This window comes from Ornithorhynchus anatinus, chromosome 8, assembly GCF_004115215.2.
Source record: "Ornithorhynchus anatinus isolate Pmale09 chromosome 8, mOrnAna1.pri.v4, whole genome shotgun sequence".
In the NCBI taxonomy this organism is placed as follows: Eukaryota; Metazoa; Chordata; class Mammalia; order Monotremata; family Ornithorhynchidae; genus Ornithorhynchus; species Ornithorhynchus anatinus.
Genome location: NC_041735.1, coordinates 51,182,079 through 51,201,814, shown reverse-complemented (window position 1 = coordinate 51,201,814; position 19,736 = coordinate 51,182,079). Strand labels below are relative to the sequence as shown.

At 43.3% G+C, this 19,736-nt stretch overlaps 1 protein-coding gene across 1 annotated transcript in view; it reads left to right on the top strand.

Annotated features, from left to right (window-relative positions):
• TRIM71 (tripartite motif containing 71) overlaps positions 1-19,736 on the top strand; it is a 78,116-nt gene that overhangs the window by 33,703 nt on the left and 24,677 nt on the right. The gene's annotated exons all lie outside the window — the stretch shown is intronic.

The following is a 19,736-nucleotide window of genomic DNA, read 5'->3' as shown; positions in this document are numbered from 1 at the left end:
TCACTTCAAAGAAGTGTTGCAAGAGGTTGCCTGATCAATTCCATCGATCTGGACCCTTGCTTTACTATATGGATCTGAGTGATGGAGAGGAGTCAATCAGTGGTATTTATTGAGTGTTTACTATGTGCAGAGTTCTGTCCTAAGCTCTTGGAGAGTGTACAGTACAAAAGAGTTGTTAAACACGTTCCCTGTCCACAGTGAGTTTTCAGTGTAGAGGGAAGACAGACATTAATATAAATATATAATTTAAAATATATAATTTGTTAAGCGCTGTGAGGTTGAGGGTGGGATGAATATCAAATGCTCAAACATCACAGATCCAAGTGTAAAGATGATGCAGAAGAGAGAGGGAGCTGGGGAAAAGAGGGCTTAATTGGAGTAAATGAATGACATGTACTAATGTGTGAGCTTTCAGAATTATGGCCACAAAACATTTAGAATATTAAACTCTATACTGAGTCAAAGAAAACTGATTCAGTTCCCAACTTCTTGTATCCAGGATACCTGTTGCTTGAAGTGGGAGAGAAGAAAACTTCAGAAATAAATGTGTGAATAAGGCTCTGGAGTTACTATATTATATTGGAAAAAATTTAGATATTAACCAAAATCTGCTCAGCAAATCTTCCTTTATGCTTTGTGCTTATCTCAATTAAACATTGCAGAGGGAGGGAGCAGACCTAGTGAGTAGTAGTTTTGGGTGATTGGATCATGATAAGCTTTTGTGAGTCTTTTCAGAGAGGGATATGATGCAATTTTGCAAATTACTGCTGCGAGCCACTTTGGCTCATGACTTTGCCATTGCTTCACTTCACCTATATTAAGTTTGCAAAAACTTTTTTTCATTAAAGAGTATTTGTTAAGTGCTTACTAAGTGCCAGGCACTGTAGATACAAGCTAATTGGGTAGGAGACAGTCCATATCCCACATGGGGCTCACAATCTTAATCCCCATTTTACAATTGAGGTAATTGAGGCACAGAGAAGTTAATAGAGGTGCCCAAGGTCACCCGACAAACAAGAGGCGGAGCTAGGATTAAAACCCAGGCCCTTCTGATTCCCAGCCACATACTTTTTCACTAGGCCACACTGCTTTTCATTTTGCTTCACTTACATTTAGTTTGCATAAACTTGTTAAGAACTAAAAGTTAAGAGGCAAACGGTCTGGAAAATGTCTGAAAAAATGAATGGGAGGTGCTGGAGAAGGAGAGCTGGGGAAACCAGTCAGACCATTCAAATCTACTGTTGTCCATTTTGGTGGAGAATGTGAGGGTGTTCCTGAGAGCATGTTCCCTCTCCAGCCCCAAAGCTCTTCTGGGAAGGTCCAGTGCTGTTCAGAGAATGAGAATGTCAAAACCTTACTGTTGTGTTGCTCAGTAGGGGAGAGGAAAGAAAGTATTTACATACATATCTGTAATTTACTTATATTAATGTTGCCTCCCCCTCTGGACTATAAACTTGTTGTGGACAGGAAATGTGTCTACCAATTCTGTTTACGGTTAGATTTTACTCACCCAAGCGCTTAGTACAGTGTTCTGCCCACAGTAAGTGATCAATAAACACGATTAATTGATTGACTGAGCTAAGGGTTTGATTAATTGATTGACTGCAGTAGAGGTAGGTGACAAGACTCAATTCTGGAGCCAGCTTATTTCCAAGTGCTCGGTAAATACGATTGATTGAGCCAAGGGCTGCAGTAGAGATGGGTGACAAAACTCAATTCTGGAGCCAGCTCATTTCCAGTTATTTTATAATTGGCCTGAGGATTTTTGTCTTAAGACAAGTAATGGGAAAGCCAGACACCAAGGCCTTGTGGTTTGCTGGGTCACATGAGAATTGACCTTAAGTCAATTCAAGGGGCCCCTGCAGGCACATGTCGTAAGGCAACCCCCGGTCTTTCATAGACTGTGATTGCTAATGGATTGGTGGATCGCGGGCTGACCAGAGCCTGGAGAGGTGACATAAAGAAGCCTTTGAAGATTCAAAGCTTGGAAACACATTTTCACATAGGAAAAAGCTCCACAGGGAAAATCATTAAAGAGCCCTGATAGAGGGGCCGAGGAGAGGAAGAAGGGGACAGTAATGGGAAGTCTCAAGCCACTGATTGCCAGGAACCAGTCTGCATTAAGTGGGATCAGGGGAAGTGCAGATAAACAGAATCCACAGGTGAGCCCTAAATCTTTTTTAACTAATAGTCTCACTCCTCTTCCCTGTTAGACCTTTCTCTAAGAAATAGTGCTACCCTCTTGGAAAATGCTTACAAGTCTAACAAGTACCCCAGGTAACTCCTCAGCAGAATGGAAAAGGCTGAGAAATAGGTTATCCACCAACTGAATAATGAGCCCCCTTCAAAGAGTACTTTTCTCTAAGACTCTCAGAGTACTTGAAAAAGAGGTTGAATACTGAAAGGCCCATCATGGTCTATCTGGACCTTATGAAGGGAGCTGACATCCTCCATTTTCCAGGCAAGGAAATGAAAGCAAAGGAAAGATGATATGCCATTCAGTGTGAGCCAGGATGGAGACTGAGGAAAGCCTGTACTCAGCATACTCGGAGTCCCTCATAGTCTGTCTTCCCACCTCAGGTCCCACAGATCTTCTGGAGTGGCAGGAGTGGTGGTCGTGGAGGATGAGGAGGACTCATGCACGATCTGGATGGTGTAGCCCTATAGGGTGGAACCTGCTGGTAGAAGGAAGCAGCCCCATTGAATGGAGTCCATTAATTTAGGCTGCCAGTATCATGCTATTGAGGGCTGGGACACCAAGACATCTTCATTTTTGTTAATGCAAAAGCAAAGGTTCCCAAACCCTTTGCTTTTAGGGGAAATCAGTCAGTGGTAGAGAAGCAGTGTGGCTCAGTGGAAAGAGCACGGGCTTTGGAGTCAGAGGTCATGGGTTCGAATCCTGGCTCGGCCACTTGTCAGCTGTGTGACTTTGGGCAAGTCACTTAACTTCTTGGTGCCTCAGTTACCTCATCTGTAAAATGGGGATTAAGACTGTGAGCCCCACATGGGACAACCTGATTCTCCTGTGTCTACCCCAGTGCTTAGAACAGTGCTCGGCACATAGTAAGCACTTAACAAATACCAACATTATTATTATTATTCTTATTATTATTATCATGTGCTTACCTTTTGCAGGGTGCTGGGCTCCATATGAGCATGCCTGAACAAGCAGGACAATCGCAGGGAGATAAAAGATCCAGGTCAAATTGTCCTTTGGAACACTCCAAAATATCTAGTCATAATAATGATATCTTTAGATAATGGTGCTACATTCCTGATGGTATTTTGTCCTTGTAATATCCTTGTGATGTAGGGGGAGGTGGAAGATGCGTTTCCCATTTTACTTATGAAATAGTGAAGCCCATGCTGGGTAAATGACTTTCCCGAGGTCACATGGTAGGCTGGTGCAGAACTTGAATTAGAACTCAGATCTCTTGACTCCCAGACCCCTGTGTTTTTTGTTAGACCATACTGCTTCTGGCTTGCTTGGAAGGTAATGTTAGGGCCTTGGTTATGATTTGTCTGTGTCCTTCTACTCTGATGAGGGGACTCCACAGTAGAATTGCTTTGGAGCTTGATGTGACCCCTCCACCCCTCACCCCCTTCAAAGCGAAGGTCCCAGTACATTTATTCCAATTTTCTGTATCCCAAGAATGATCCTCCCGTTTGAACTTGATAATGTTTAGGGGAAAAAAGTGTGGTTGAAGGCTGAGAAGGTCAGAAATGCTACCTCCCAGTGACACTAGTTTGTTTTCTCTAATATCTGAACCCCAATTTACAATGGTTTGGGGCAAAGCTCTGTACTGTGGAAAGAAGAAAGCTTTTCCTCTTTCTACCCTTTTTGGAGAGGATTGGGTGTTTCTCATCAGTAAGTAGCAAGGTTGCTAAACAAGATCAAGAAGTCAGAAGCAAGGTCAAATTTGATTGCAGATGCGGACATGCTTGACTGATGGGTAGCAGATCTCAAAGAAGCCATTCACTGGAGCTGCCAAGAAATTCTGTTCACATACGGAGTGATGTGCCGAGTTAGTTACAGAGGCACATTTTCTATGTTATTCTTTACAGTGCCACTTTATGCACTTATAGGAAAATAAAGTAAAAACAAAGATGGTGAGTTTATTGCTAATTTGAAGACTCTATGGAGGATAAAAGAGTTCTTTTCATTGACATTTGTATTCTTTTCTTGGTTCTCGATCTGGCTTAGTTTCTGAATTTATTTTGATGTTGTGGTTCTTTAAGTTGGGCTTCAAGCAGACAGTGACCACTTGGGACATTAATCTTTATCCTTGAAACATAGATTATTTATTTTTCCTTAAGATCCAGCTGTTCATTTAAAAAAACCCAAAATAAACTTTGGGGTCTTCCAACTACGAATAGGCCATTTCTACCTTGCATTTATATTCAGTGAGGAACTGGAATTTCATGGGTGGAGGTAAGGGTAAGTATCTCCAGTCCCACGGCACATTTACCATTGGCTTGAGTTGCAGTGCTGAGAGTGGGTGCTAACTTTTCATTTGGAGTATGGGCACAAGCTTGGAGAATGAGAGTGGGGAAAAATCAGGAGAGAGAGGGGGAGGGAAGCTGGCCTCTCCCCCCTCCTGCCATGCATCTTTTTCTGCCATTGTTGCCATTGTACTGTAACTAGTTGCCGGTCAGGCAGTGGCTTCGGCCCAGAATGGGCCAGCTGAGCTTGGGTGATAGCAGCAGCGGATGGCACTGGGCACGATGGCTGTGCAGCTCCATGGGATCACGTAGCCGCCACAGTGGCTTCATGGCCACCCCTGGGTTGTTAGGAGCCGTGGAGGAAAAGTTGGGGTACAGCCCATTCTTGGGATCCAGGGTGAAGTAGTCTTTGGCCCAACCCTGGTGACTAAGGGCCATGGTCTGCTGGCTAGCTGTGGCCGCTCACCTTAGCCAACAAGTTGCAGTGGTGTGGGCAGGAGAGGAGACAAAATCATTAATCCTTGGCACCAATCTCATTGGGGCATTGGCTCCCCTCCCTTTCTACCTTGGAACTGGTGACCTGGCTGAGAACCAAGGTTTTAAACAGTGTTATGTTTAAAGAGACGCAGGATGGCGTAGTGGATAGAGCACCGGCTTGGGAGTAAGAAGGTCATGGCTTCTAATCCTGGCTCTGCCACTTGTCTGCTTTGTGACCTTGGGCAAGTCACTTTACTTCTCTGGGCCTCAGTTACCTCATCTGTAAAATGGGGATTGACACAGGGAGCCCTATAGGGGACAGGGATTATGTCCAACTCAATTTGCTTGTATCCACTCCAGCGCTTAGTACAGTGCCTGGAACACGGTAAGCGTTTAACAAATACAATTATTATTATCATTATTAGGTTTTTCATTTTGGTTTTGGGAGGAGTCCTGAATGGTTGTACTTAAGCAGAATGGATGCCTTGTAGTCATCCTTGATTCGTATCACAGAGACTCTTGGTTAAGAGGATGGGAAAACAGCCCTGCTTGTCCTGTAGCTGGAGATTGGGAAAGAAGAAAAGATGTGGCAGAGGCGCAGTATAGTCTAGAATCCAGTTACTGCTGTCTGAGGAGTAATTGTGGTTCAGAGAATTCATAGTGCCTGGTGGTGAGTTGCAGTGCGGAATTGCTGTCTGTATGTACTGGTGTTTCACAACACAAAAATAAAAGTGGAATGTTACTCTGGTCCATGTGGCTGAATAAGTGGGGTTTGTAAGGCTCTCTGGGTAAAAATGCAGTAAAAAGAGTTTGTAGAGCTGCTCTTGAGTGGGAAAAAAAGAACCCTCTGGGTTGTAAGGATGGGGTGGGTTGACCTGTTGATTGGAGGACCCTCTTAGGTTTCCCACAACTTTGGTTTAGGGGCCAAGTTGAGCGGGGAGGCGGGGACGAAAGAAGAGAGGGGCACATTTGCTTGGTTGAGTAGTGGGCTTCTAGGCCAGCCTCTGATCAATAAATACTGTTGAATGAATGAATCAGTGGGTGTTCCCGGGAAATACTAAGCAAGTGCACTAGCACCACCTAAAAATGAGGCCTAATGCCCACTGGTTCACACCAGACTCATTTTCTTTGGTTCATGTGTGGATCAGGCTGGTGGCTCTGCTCTGGTAGGCTAACTGGGGGCCAGCATTGGGTGCGCTGGGTCAGGAACCAAGGGGTGCTTTTCCTGAAGTGAAAAGCAAGACTGTAACTTCCTTGTGGGTAGAGAACGTGTCTACCAACTCCGTTATATTGCATTTCCCAAATGTTTAGCACAGTGAAATGAAGATGAGAGAAACTCACTGTAATAATCTACTGCCAAGCCACTTTGTGTAAGAGTACAGGGTTGAGCTGAATAGACGGTTGATAAGAAGCAATCACTTGTGGAGATTGTTTCTCTTGTCAAGTTGAAGAGCATGTTGAAAGCTCAGCTCCTTGACAGTACTTTCTTCCATTATTCCTCCTGCTAATTATCCATCATAAGACATGGCAGGACAAAACTGGGATGTTTACTTGCAAATTTGATGAGAGGCAGGCTGGTCATCTGTTTGGCCCATTTTCATTCTGCCTATTTTTGGAACGGGACTTACCAAAATAACTATAAGCTTTTATTGGTCTTGTCATTCTATGGCATGAATTGAGCAAATGTTTCTAAGAGTGATTTTGGGTGAATATCAGTAAAATATATTTTGTGTTTCTTTCCCTCTTCCCTTGAATTTTCTTTTATTGAGCAACTCTGTAGGCAGAACTCTGTATTAAGCACTAAGAGTTCAATAAATAGGCATCCTGCCCTCGGTTATTATGAGCTAGCTGGTAAGACAGACAAATTACACATGGGAGGAAATAGCAGAGTATGAAAGATACGTTCATAAGGGCTATGGGGTGTTGTGAGTACTTAAATATTGCAGTGGCAGTTGGGGCATATGAGTCAGGGAGATGAGAGATTAATTAGAGAAGGCTTCTTGGAAGATATTTGGTTTCAGAAGGGTTTAGAAGATGGGGAAAGCTGCAGTGGGTTGTAAAGCAGAGTGGCTCAATGGAAAGAGCCCGGGCTTGGGAGTCAGAGGTCATGGGTCTAATCCCAGCTCCTCCGCTTGCCAGCTGTGTGACTTTGGGCAAGTCACTTAACTTCTCTGTGCCTCAGTTACCTCATCTGTAAAATGGGGATTAAAACTGTGAGCCCCACATGGTTCAACCTGATCTCCTTGTATCCCCCCAGTGCTTAGAACAGTGCTTGCACATAGTAAGTGCTTAACAAATGCCACCTTCATTATTATTATTATTTGAAAGGGGAGGGAGTTCACGAGGTAGACCAGAGCAAGACATCAGTGGTGAGAACGATAACTGAGATAGGCTTGCTTGATAGGAATGAAGTATGTGAGCTGGGGTATAGTGGGAGAAGAGAATGGGTGAGTATAAGTAGAGTTAATTTGAGGAGTGTGGCACAGTGGAAAGCGCACAGGCCTGGGTTCTTATCCTGGTTGTACCACTTGCTTGCAGTGCGACCTTGGGCAAGTCACAACTTTGCCTTAGTTTCCTCATTTGTAAAATGGAAATGATTAACAATAGTATCTGTTAAGTGCTTACTATATGCTAGGCACAGTCCCTGTCCCACATGGGGCTCACCGTCTTGTTGCCCGTTTTACAGATAAAGTTACCTGTGCTCTCTCCTATTCAAATTGTGAGTCCCATGAGGACCAGGGACTGTGACTCACCTGATTATAATGACTCTACCCCAGCACTCAGTGCAGTGCTCAGCACATAGTAAATGCTCAACAACTATTAATATTGTCATTATGATTATGATTATTACTATTATTATCAGTGGTCAGGTGTTTCTGCCTGATGTGGATTGGAGTTGGCAACCATTGGAGATTTTTGAGGAGCGGTGAGATATGCTATTTTAGATTTACTGACCTGTCTAGTGCAGGATGGGTCATTTATCCAGGCAAGGGCATTTCTGTAGCACTAATTGCTGTGGCTCAGAAGTACTTTATACCAATTATGGCTATAAAATATGGAGAGAGAGAGAGGAGCTAGTAGGGTTGTTGGGGAAAGGCAGAGAGGGAATAGAATTTGGGGCGTAAGAGAACCAACAGAAATAGAAAATCTGCCTCCTCCCCAGGGCAAGTGTGGTTCAGGCTGTCTGGGCAGGGTTTTTTTGCACTTGTGTTGTTGCCCCAGTGGCCTGCTGTGACGTGGAATTTCCATGAAACAGCCACAAAGGTGCAGTAAACTCTATTTGTTTGGGCCCATGGGTCTGCCCCTCCAGGCATTAAGCTAGTGTCCAGTTACCTGCCAGACTCCTCACCTGGCAGGCTCAGCCCTGCTGGCCCCCTCACCAGCCCTCCCAGACTGAGATTCAGATTCCTTTAAAATCCTTCCTGCCTTGGAACCAAATTCCTTGGACTCCCAGAGCTCCTCCCATAGCCGGTAGGTTCCTTTTCATTTCCCCAGCCCTCCACTGCTCAGCGTGCAGACCACCCCTGCAGCAGCAACCCCAAAGACAGCAGCCATCCCTGACAGGGAATTAGATAGAGACTGGGAATTTGGAGGGAAAAGAGTAGGGTGGAGCTCAGGGGTCAGGGAAACAGGAGCCAGAGATAGTGTTTGGAAGAGAGAGGAGGACAACATAATCTCCGAGATTAGAGCCAGGCAACCTATGTTTAAAAACCCAATTTTCAAGTGAAGAATAGAAATTTACATTTGGCAGTAACCTCCTAAATGTGCCATTGAAGGGTCTAATCGAGGAATTCCACACTGGATTTAGTTGGGACTGAGCAGGGAAGGAGACAGAGCAGGGAGAAGGACAGAACGGATAATTGTGGTAGGTTTCCCAACCCCACAGCCCTAATTAATCTATGAGCAGAAAGTGGAACCGTACATGGAAATACTGGCTAAGTGCAGTAGTGGCACTTACAAATGAGTCCCGAGGCCACGGGTGGAGAGGTACTCAGGATTTTGTGCTGGATTCAGGTTCAGCTTCCACAGAGAGGTTATAGGTAACATGGACAAATGAGGAGAGGGAGAGTGGAATTACAGGAAAAGGGATCTGAAGGAGAAGCATCGTGGCCTAGTGAGCAGAGCATGGGCATGGGAGTCAGAAGTGAATTCTTTGTGGGCAGGGAATGTGTTTGTTGTTATATGGTACTCTCCCAAGCACTTAGTACAGTGATTTGCACACAGTAAGCCCTCAATAAATATGACTGAAGTGTGACCATGGCAACCTCCCCATGCCTCAGTTACCTCATCCGCAAAATGGGGATTTCAGATTAGGCGCTCCACTGTGTCCAACCTGCTTACCTTATATCCATTCCAGCACTTAGTACGGTACATTTGAAAATCGATCCTTCGTATGGGGAATACATAGGAAAATTAGAATCCTCAGCCTTCACTATATGTTTATTCAGTTATTGAATTCAACCACTCTAGTTGTGAATGCTTATATGTTTTTCTCGTGGTCAGGAACACATCACTTTTGTACTTTGTGGATGCCTAGTACTGTGCACCACACCAAGTCTTGTTCAATAAATAACATGAAGCCCTGAGAGAAGATGGCTGCAGAGATAGGGATTTTAAGCCTACTCCAAGAGGTCTTCCCTGATGAAGCCCTCTTTTCACCGGCTCCTTCTGGCTCCTTCTGTCTTCTGTGTTGTCTATGCACTTTGATCCATCACCTTTGGACATTTGATATCACCTCACCCCCAGCCCCACAGCACTTGTACAAATCTTTAAATTATGTATTATAAATTACTTATTTATTCATGTTAATGCCTCTCTCCCCCTCTAGACTGTAAGCACATTACGTGTCTGCTAATTCTGTTGCATCGAACTCTGCCTAGTGTTTGGTACAGTGCTCTGCACAAAGCACTCAATAAAAACAATTGATTTGGGGGTTCATACATTACAGAGCTGTCTGGCTTAAAGCCTTATCCAATTTTAAGATTTGCAGTTTGTCTTGTCATTTTTGGGTGATGTAGAATTAGATGTAAAGGTCTTGACTCTGGCAGAAATCTTAAATTAAATGTACAACTTAATATCTAATGACTTTCACATAATGGGGCTGGCTAAACTTAAAAGTAATCCAAGATAAAGAAAAAACAAAATTCAGCAACTACCTGCTTTTATTCTCCCCTACACCCATCACCCCCACCCCAAATTATTTATGTTAAGTTATTTTATTGTGGAAAAGAATAGGGCATGATAAAGGAGTTTTTAAAATGCTCTCCACATTCTCTGTCAGTTTTATAGTTCATATTTTATTATTAGGATTTGTGTCTTGATTTTTCTTTTATTCCTCTCCAGTATATGCTAGAATAATTAAATACAACAAGCTTTCTTTTCTGCTTCACCAGAATGAATAATTACTCTGGGCAACTGACTTCCAAAATCAGTAAACCAAATGTTCATGAAAGTTTGGAGCTGTTAATGCCAGCTTCTCTCTGAGAAGATTATAATCCAGCATGTTAATGAAACTCCTAAAATGTGCTTTTCTTGGCCTGTTTAACGTGAGTCATAGAGATGAGCGAGTATATTGTGAAACCCACAAAATTAGAAAATGTTGAAACGAATTATAATTTGCAAATGGCTCCCTCAGTGGTACAGATATGTGACTTTTCAATTTGTACAGACATGTGAAATACCAACACTGAGCAACTCAATGTTGCAACACCATCTGTGTCTGGAAACAGGAAAAGTTTTAGTAGGATGAATGGCAAGTTCCTCACTGTTCTTTGGACTTGATATATGCACGTACTATCTGCTAAGGAGCTGAAGTAATGATTAATTGTTCACTTCTGGAACCTGTTTATTTTTCTTTTGCCTAGGAAGGATTTTTGCCCCGCTGTCCTCTTCTTGCATATAATGCCATCTTAGAAACAGCATAGTCAGCTGGAAAATTAGATCCTGTTCAGATATTGGATATATAGAGAAAATAACCTCATTACCTTAGATTTTATAAAATATGTTTCTTTCAAAAAGTATGAAGCACTTTTGTGCATATTTACAGAGATACAGGCTTGCTTCTAGCATTGAGGATTCCAGGAATTGCACCAGAAGGGCTCCCAGCACTTCTCTAAGTGTAGACTGAAAGCTGTCTCTGGACTGGGAACATGTCTACCAATTCTGGTATATTGTACTCTCCCAGATGCTTAGTACAATGCTCTGCTCACAGTAAGTGCTCAATCAATACCATTGTTGGTAAGGATGGTAGAGCAAAACCTTAGGCCCCCCCCATTTGTCTGAACAAACTGGTTATGGAGAAGGTAGGAATTGAATTGGAATAACTGAGCCTTTAGCCATTCATCATTAAACCAAGTTTGAAGGGTAGGGTAATGGCTGTGCCATACCTTATCGTCTCACACACTGTTAACAAATGTTTGATAACTGACTGGGTTAATTTTTATGATGCTTGTTCCTCTGCCAGTGGAATAAGTATTATTATTATTATTATTATTATTATTTACAGCTGATGGGGCTGGGAGAGATGGAGCGTCTTCATTGGAATCAATCAACTACTGCTCTTTATTGAGCACAGAGTATAGGCCTGGGAGTCAGAAGGTCATGGGTTCTAATGCCGACTCCGCTCCCGGCTCCCGCCACTTGTCTGCTGTGTGACCTCAGGGAAGTTACTTAACTTCAGTTACTTCATTTGTAAAATAGGGATTAAAGACTGTAAACCCCACGTAAGACTCAGACTGTGGCCAACCTGATTAGCTTGGATCTACTTCAGTACTTTAGTACAGTGTCTGGTACATAGTAAGTGCTTAACAAATCCGATAAAAAATGGTATCAAACAGTATTTTGTGTGTATAGTGTTTAATACAGCAAAATGAATGACACTGGTGTAAGTAACCCCAGTACTGTTGGACAGAATAACATAGGAATTTTTCTGTGCGGCTCTGCTCCCCAAACCCGGCCCGTAACACCAAGTCATATCACCTTCTCCAGCATCATCTGAATTTACATATCTTTGGTGCATATTTCTGTCATTTTTGGGGTCAAATTGTTGTTTTTGACTCATTTATCTAACAGAATGTTCATTTTAAAAATTACAAATCACAAGACCTGTCAAAATATTCATTGAGCACCTGCAGTGCAAAACACTGCATAATATGAGGCGTGGGAAATAAAGGTATGTTCTAATTGCCTCATGTCATAGTAAGCCAACAGATTTTATCTTTGAATGCCATTTGTAAAATGCTTACTCTGTGCCAGGCACTATACTCAGCTCTGTGTAGATACAAGCTAATGAAGTTGGACACAGCCCATGACCCACATGGGGGTCACAGTCTCAATCCCCATTTTAATAATAATAATATAATGTTGGTATTTTTTAAGCACTTACTATGTGCCAAGCACTGTTCTAAGCACCGGGGCAGATACAAGGTAATCAGGTTGTCCCATGTGAGGTTCACAGATGAGGTAACTTTGTCACAGAGAAGTTAAGTGACTTGCCCAAGTTCACACAGCTGACAAGTGGTGGAGCCGGGATTAGAACCCACGACCTCTGACTCCCAAGCCCATGTTCTTTCCACTAAGCCACGCTGCTTCCCATATTTTACAGATGAGATAACTGAGGCACAGAAAAGTTAAGTGATTTACTCAAAGTCACACAGCAGACAAGTGGTGGAGTTAATGGGTGAAGCTTTCATTTAGGAAAGGAAATGTTTAAGGAGTTGTGAAGCGACGGAAAGATACCCTAGTGAAGTGTAATGGTCTGGGAAAAAGCTCAGAGGCTAGAGTGTTGGGGGCAGGAGATGTGGGTGTGTTAAGAATCACATGAAGCACATGTGTTGCGTTGCAGTGAGGAACAGGGCGAGGGGGAGGAATTAGGAAAGTCTCAAACCGACAGACGTAGTTTTATTCTGTGAGGAGCATCAGGAAACCACTAGAAGTTTTTGAGAAGAGAAAGGACACACACTCAAGGTTCAAAAAGTAATTGCTGCCCTGTAATAGGATGGACTGGAAGGGTGAAGTAGAAGTAAGGAAGCTGTTAGAGCAATTTAGTCGGAAGATGATAAGGTTTTATACTAAGGGTTTGGCTGAAGGATTGTAGAGGAAGTGGCATAAAAAGTGCTGAGAGAATGGGCAGGAAGTGGTGACAGATTGGATATGGGGGACTGAATGAGAGAGGTGTCAGAGATGATATAGGGCGATAGTGATGCAGTTGACAGTGATGGAAAAGTTAGGAAGAGGAGATTTGACTCTCATTATGACCTTAATATCCTTTTGTAGTTTAGTGAAAGTAACCCGTACATTGAGGAGACTGATAAAATTGGAACACCCCTTTGGCAAGCCAAATCACGATTATAGTTATGTAAGCAAATAAACTGAAATAAAAAAATCCAGTTGTGGCCTCAATCTGTAGTACTTTAGGGAGAAAAGGAAGGTGTTGAAGCACAGTCACAGGATGATACTATCCATTCTTTCCAAGACTTTTATGGCTGAATTTGGACAAAGAAAAAGCAATGACGTATGCAGACTGTGTGGTTTAGATTTCAAAATTCAAAATTTGGTATGGTAATGTGAGGATGTAAAAACCAAAAATTAAGGCTCTGAGGCCAGCGGACTGACTTCTTATGCTCAAGAACAGTTCCCCACAGATCCCTTCAATAGCTCACCCAATCCACTCTATTTCTCATCCTGTCCATATTAAACTATGCTGTCAGTCCTGTGGGAAATGCGAGATTGGGTGAAATGTAAAAAAAGTTTCCATTGGTGTTTATGAACACTTTGGCAGTGGCTAACATGATATTTGTACCTCTGAGGGTGGGGAGGTAAGGAGGGAGTCTGGAATTTCCTGAAGCCCAGAAGTGTCTGGGCTTCAACTTCCATTCTCTGACTTCACCAGGCCTGGGTTGGTTAGCAGACACCCCTCTTTTCTCACTCTGGCATCTTATTGTGGATCTATCAAATAATAACTTTTTCTTACTAAATGATCTAATGAGTGCACAGTGATTAACTTGACTCCCTGTGTCTAAGGAATTAAGCAGTGTAATCAAGGACAGCCATGAATTCTTCCCATAGAAGTAATCTTTTCCCGATCCACTATTAGTACTCCAGGAAATTCAAGCAGCTCCCAATGGATTGCATTTGGCCTCTATTGGAGAAGAGGAATTTTTGTTGCATTTAGCTCGATAAAGATAGGGTACGGATATGTTAGTTGACTTATCTCAAGGATTTTGGGTTGTTAAAAACTTTTATTAGTGGTGAATATACCAAGAGTCTTGCTTTTTTTTTTGTTGTTTCCTCCCCTCCTTCACATCATATGCCACCTTCCTAAAATTGCTATGAGGTAGGTACTAAAGCATTTCACTCACTGCCTGCTTTAATTTGTATTTGATGTAGTACATTTCTTTCCCTCATATTTTCTTCCTACTTTATTTACATTCTGATAGAATAATTTATTAGTTTGTGAAAAAACATGGACTTAATTATTCCAGTGTGTTTGTTTTACTCAAGATTGGATACCTGCATTCAAATTTATAATAGTAATAGTATTTATTAAGCACTTTCTGGGTGCAGAGCACTGTTCTAAGGGCTGGGAAAGGATTCATGGATAACAGGCATGATCCCTTGCCCTCTAGGGGCGAACAATCTAAAAGTAGGTGGGGAAGGGTTCTGGGGACGGACGCAATGAAAGATGAGATAATACGAAAACAAAATAAAAGACAAAGTTTAGTGCTCAATGTCAGGTGGTAAATAAGGCTTCAGTGCTACCACCCCCATCATCGAGAGTCTGGTCACAATCAGAAAATGCTCCCCAGTGATTTATGATGGCCTTCCACTGCTATAGCTGAACCCCCCTTTGGTCCCACGTGCCCAAGGATGTCAGGAGTGTAGGCCCTCTGTGTGAAGTGATGGGAAGGCGAAAACAGTTCCCAGCAACTTCACTAATGGGGAATAAAACCGAGGTCTTTTATACTCTTAGACCCTGTACACTGCATGCTCCCCCTCTAAATTGCAAGCTCCTCATGGCCAGAGATCACACCTTCCAACTCTGATGTATCATACTTTCCCAAGCACTTAGTACAGTGAACTGCACACCATAAGCACTCAGTAAATAATGGTATTTTTTTTAGTGTAATGTAATATCTTTTACTGATCATCATTAGGTAGGCAATGTGGCCTTCTCAAGAGAGCACAGGAGAACTGGATTGTAGTCATTCATTCATTCATTCAATAGTATTTATTGAGCGCTTACTATGCAGAGCACTGTACTAAGCGCTTGGAATGAACAAGTCGGCAACAGATAGAGACAGTCCCTGCCGTTTGACGGGCTTACAGTCTAATCGGGGGAGACAGACGAGAACAGTGGCAATAAATAGAGTCAAGGGGAAGAACATCTCGTAAAAACAATGGCGACTAAATAGAATCAAGGCGATGTACATTTCATTAACAAAATAAATAGGGTAATGTAAATATATACAGTTGAGCAGACGAGTACAGTGCTGAGGGGATGGGAAGGGAGAGGGGGAGGAGCAGAGGGAGATGGGGGGAAAAGAGGGTTAAACTGCGGAGAGGTGAAGGGGGGGCGGTAGAGGGAGTAGAGGGAGAAGGGGAGCTCAGTCTGGGAAGGCCTCTTGGAGGAGGTGAGTTTTAAGTAGGGTTTTGAAGAGGGGAAGAGAATTAGCCTGGCGGAGATGAGGAGGGAGGGCATTCCAGGACCGTGGGAGGACGTGGCCCAGGGGTCGTCGGCGGGATAGGTGAGACTGAGGGACGGTGAGGAGGTCCTGGCTCTGTCACTTTCTTGCTGGGTGTAACAAGTTGAAGATAAATAATGCTGACGACATGAGGTAATTAGAACATAACTTTATTCTCCACAGACAGTTAATACTTTGTTTGAAAGAGTGCAATTTGGAATGTTTTGTTCAAGTCTCAGAAATGAATTTGGTTCTAAATACTTGTGAAGTTTATAAAAAACAGTACTTCTTTTACCTATGTGCAAAGTGTTGCTTGTGTTTTATGTAGGTGTAACTTGAGTGTGCACTGACTTTTCATTTGGAGTCTATTGTAGTTTTTTCATATCCCATGGGAAGAAAAAAATAGTTTAGTAAGGAAGTTGTGGGTAGTGAATCACCAGCCTTATGGAGGTGCAGCTATCATAGATTTGTTCTTGTTTATCGATAGTGTTATTGATGGTGTTAGTACCATTTATGCAATTCACAGCCTTTTTTTTCACTGCTGCCTGCATTTTAAATGGATTCTAGGGTTTGGTAACTTATTTTGTTGGTAAGGTGGCATTGTGTGAAAAGTTCACACAACCCAGTTATCATGGATTCTTGTCCTGCAACCAAATCCCTATCCCCCTTTCCCACTCTCCCACTTCGAAAAGGTCCAGCAGTAGCCACAGGAGATATTGCAGGATTGAGGTCAGGCAAGAAAACAAGGACATAAAGAGTGGCAGTGTGAACCCAGTTGGACCTTTACTCCAACTGAAGGAGGCACCTGAAGGAAGGTCCACTGATTAACCTGAATCTATCTGGAACCAAGCTGAACAGACCCATGTTGCGTTCTTTGAGCCCCTTTGCTGCACATGCCTTCCTTTTTCTTTTTTAATCGGTATTGTTAAGTGCTTATTCTGTGCCAGGCACTGTACTAACCACTGGAGTAGATACAAGATAATTAGGTTGGACACAGTCCGTGTTCCACATGGGGCTCATAGTTTTAGTCCGCATTTTACAGATGTGGAAACAGGCCCAGAGAAGTGAAGTGACTTTTCAAAGGTTACAGAGCAGACAAGTGGCAGAGCCAGGAAACCACGTCCTTCTGACTCCCAGGCCCATGCTCTAGCCACTAGACCACTACTATCTTCAGTAGCTCTTCACTTAAGTCTCCTCTCTTTGTTCCATCACAGCAATATATCTGTTCCTCCTATCTTCACATTCTGGTTTCTCTTTCCCCGTCTCCATCACCAAAAAAGCTAAAATTAAATTATGAAGCCAAATAGGGGTTCCTCCCCCCCTCTCAATTTAGTGTGTTGTTTTTTTAAATCAGTCTCCATTATCTGTAACTTACCAGTACATATGGGGAAGAAATAGCACAGATAATGCAGAGCTGGCACACTGTGTCAGTGAAGCCAGGGTGAGCTGCTTTTGCGATCTGCTGATGACGTAGCACAGGCATCTGTGGCAGGGTAGCTCAATTCAGAATAAGGTACTGTGAGTGAACCTCCGGAAATAAAAAAAAAAACTTGAGCTGAGTGGATTTAAACCAAGTACAAGAACCGTCCTCTTTGTAATAGTTCTGTCCTTCTCCCTGATCCCCTCTGGACTGTAAGCTCAGTACAGAAGGCTCAGTGTGGGCGAGAACGTGCTTCCATTGTATTAGGCTCTCCCAAGAGTTTAGTACAGTGATCTGCATAAAGTAAGTGTTCAAATACATACCACTGATTGATAGTGGTACTTATTGCACCCTCTGGGTGGAGTACACTGCCTTAAGTACAAAATAAACAAGTGAGGCATTCCCTGCCCATTGTTTTTAACAGTGTATCATCCCTTGAACAGCAGCATGCACACATGGTCACATAACCATCCTCCTATATGCTTACTTTCATTCAGTTCAAATCCAAGACTCAGAAATGTACAGGACCAACCCTATTTTGAATAACTGAGAAGCCAAGGGTACAGGGTCACATGGTTTTTGGTGTCTTCTGCAGTCTTTGATTCTGAGCACTGTGTGACTGTGGGCAAGTCACTTAACTTCTCTGTGCCTCAGTTACCTCATCTGTAAAATGGGGATTAACTGTGAGCCTCACGTGGGACAACCTAATTACCCTATATCTACCCCAGCGCTTACAACAGTGCTCTGCACATAGTAAGCTAGTAAGCACTTAACAAATACCAACATCATTACTAAGTGCTTTGGAGAGTGCATAAGCCCGTCATTGGGCAGGGATTGTTTCTATCTGTTGCCAAATTGTACATTCCAAGCACTTAGTAAAGTGCTCTGCACATAGTAAGCACTCAATAAATACTAATGAATGAATGAATGAACAATAAACAGACACATTCCCTGCTTACAACCAGCTTCATGAGAGTTGTCTTGTTTTAGAATATGTGGCCCCCAGATCCAGAACATTTCCCTCCCTGTATTAATTCAGCGTAGGAATGATCCCACTTTAAAAAAAAATGGTATTGGTTAAGTGCTTACTATGTGGCAGGCACTCTACTAAGCGCTGGGGTAGATACAAGCTGATCAGGTCGGGCACAGTCAGTGTCCCACATGGGATTCACGGTCTTAATCCCCATTTTACAAATGGGGTAACTGAGGCCCAGAGAAGTGAAGTGACTTGCCCAAGGTCACACAGACAAGTCAGAGCCAGGATTAGACTGTGAGCCCATTGTTAGGCAGTGCTCTGCACATAGCGCTCGATAAATATGATTGAATGAATGAATGAAAGTCCTTCTGACTCCTAGCCTGTGCTCTATCCAATAGGTCACACTGCTTCTCACACTCCCCCTGGACAGAGGCCCTGAGTAAACACTGGCTGCAGTTGAGACAAGTTATCCCTGCTGCATGGGTTGCCCAGAGCTGGGAAGGGGAGTCCCCTGCCATTTGGTGGCCTCAGCAAGGTATGGGCAGCCCGAACCCCCACTTTCTCATGGAGTTGAGTAAACCCTGGGTGAAGCTAGAGGAGGAGGGCAGTTAGACTCGAAACTGGGTTAAAGTATAAAGGGCTATGGCAAAGCCAGAAGCATTCAGTTCTCCAGTAATTCAGGGGTTATGTTCTTGATGAACCTTTGGTTGCATTGCACTACGTAGTCTTTGACCCACAGTACACACATCCTTTTCTTCTGACATCATATCCTGGACCACCCAGAGAGATGTGCAGGGTCTGAGTGCCCCACCAGTGGTCTGTCCAAAACACACGGTGAGCACGGGTGTTAATGGCAGAACCAACTGTATTTAGTGGTTGAAAAGGGGGCGTACCACTGCCACTGCTAGCAGATACCGAAATCAAACAGCCCACTCCTAAGGGCCTAATTCACAAATCCAAGACTCAGAAATGTATGGGACCAGCCCTGTTTTGAATAACTGGGAGGCTAAGGGTACAGGACACAAATGGGATTTAGTGTCATCTGTAATCTGTGAGTTGGAGCTGAGGGATGGGACAGGCTGTAAAACAATTCACCCTCTGGGGGACACACCCTGCATTTACACAATACTTTTGAATGTTTGCATATCGGTGTTTGAACATTCAGTGTGTGTACCTCTCTGAATGTTTGGACAACTTCCTCCCCCTTGAAGGTCAAAGTGGACTTGGGGTTGAAAAGGAAGCTTCCTTTACCCCCAACCCATGGTGGGAAAATGGTAGAAAGGCGAGGGCCTAAGCCCTTGAACTCAGCCTAGGTGGCCACTTCCTGTTTCCTTAGGGCAAAGCCCTGAGGTGGAGGAGATTTGGTCCTCAGACTCCTCTGCCCACCCTGCTTCCCTCCTGGAGGCTTTGAAGACTTGTTCCGCATCAAAAGAGAGGGCAAAGGGTCCCCTGAGCCCAGGAAGACTGACTTAATAGGGAAGGGAAAATAAAGCCTGAATTTTTACCTCGGGTTTGCCACCATGACATCATGAAGTTTTCCCCAGCCAGCAGGAAGGGTCCCAGTAAACCATGATCAGTGATTTGTATGGTCCTGGGCTAGGTTGTTATTACTGGACTTTAAACATTCAGATAAAATATCTTGAATTTACCCATAGAGTGTAATTCATTCAGTCGTATTTATTGAGCGCTTACTGTGTGCAGAGCACTGTACTAAGTGCTTGGAAAGTACAGTTCAGCA